The sequence below is a fragment of the Microtus pennsylvanicus genome, chromosome X, assembly GCF_037038515.1.
Source record: "Microtus pennsylvanicus isolate mMicPen1 chromosome X, mMicPen1.hap1, whole genome shotgun sequence".
Classification (NCBI taxonomy): domain Eukaryota; kingdom Metazoa; phylum Chordata; class Mammalia; order Rodentia; family Cricetidae; genus Microtus; species Microtus pennsylvanicus.
In genome coordinates this window covers 19,019,609-19,020,375 of record NC_134601.1, presented here as the reverse complement: position 1 = coordinate 19,020,375, position 767 = coordinate 19,019,609, and positions in this window count along the sequence as shown.

The following is a 767-nucleotide window of genomic DNA, read 5'->3' as shown; positions in this document are numbered from 1 at the left end:
TCACTCCCATATCAGGGATCTTCAGGTGCTGCCTTGGCTACCCATTTAGGCAGGGAGGCTACAGTTTGGGGGAGATGACAAAGGAGGGTCCTCTGAAGCATCTCTGAGATGCTGTCCTTCTCACTCTCTAACTGGGGACAGGCATGATGGGGTCCCCTCAGGACTAGATTGGCACCTCTTTTTTCTCCAGCCACTCCCTGGCTAGCCTGACTGGGGACAGAACTCTGTCTCCACCATCTGCTCCCTTTTCTTTGCCATTTTTGCTCCAATCAGGATAGGGAACTGGGCAAGCTGGCCACCTGCATAGAAGAGGCCATCTGGAAAGCCCAGAGTCCCTTCCTCACCTTTGTACACTGGGTTCACACCCTCCTCCCTTTGCTGTTCCACTTTTCAGGACATACATAAACACACACACACACACACACACGCATGCACGCACGCACGCACGCACGCACATTGCCTTCTGTACCCACCAGACAACATCAAAGTGGCCTCTGTCACTGCCAGAGACAGGCACACCTCTTCCTATTGGCTCCCTGCCACAGTCATACCCCAGGACCCCTTTGCAACCCTGCCTGTCCCCAGTTCTTGTCCTCAGCCCCTTCCCCTGTCCCCCACGTTGGGAATGTAAATACACCATGACTTTGAAAGTTTGCCCTTGCCCTTTGCCCATATGCCACTAGTGTGTAAGCAGATGTCTGAGTCTCTAGGTGGTTTCTCTGTTTTATAGCAGTTAGCTTTGATGGTCCCACACCAGGAAAAAGAAA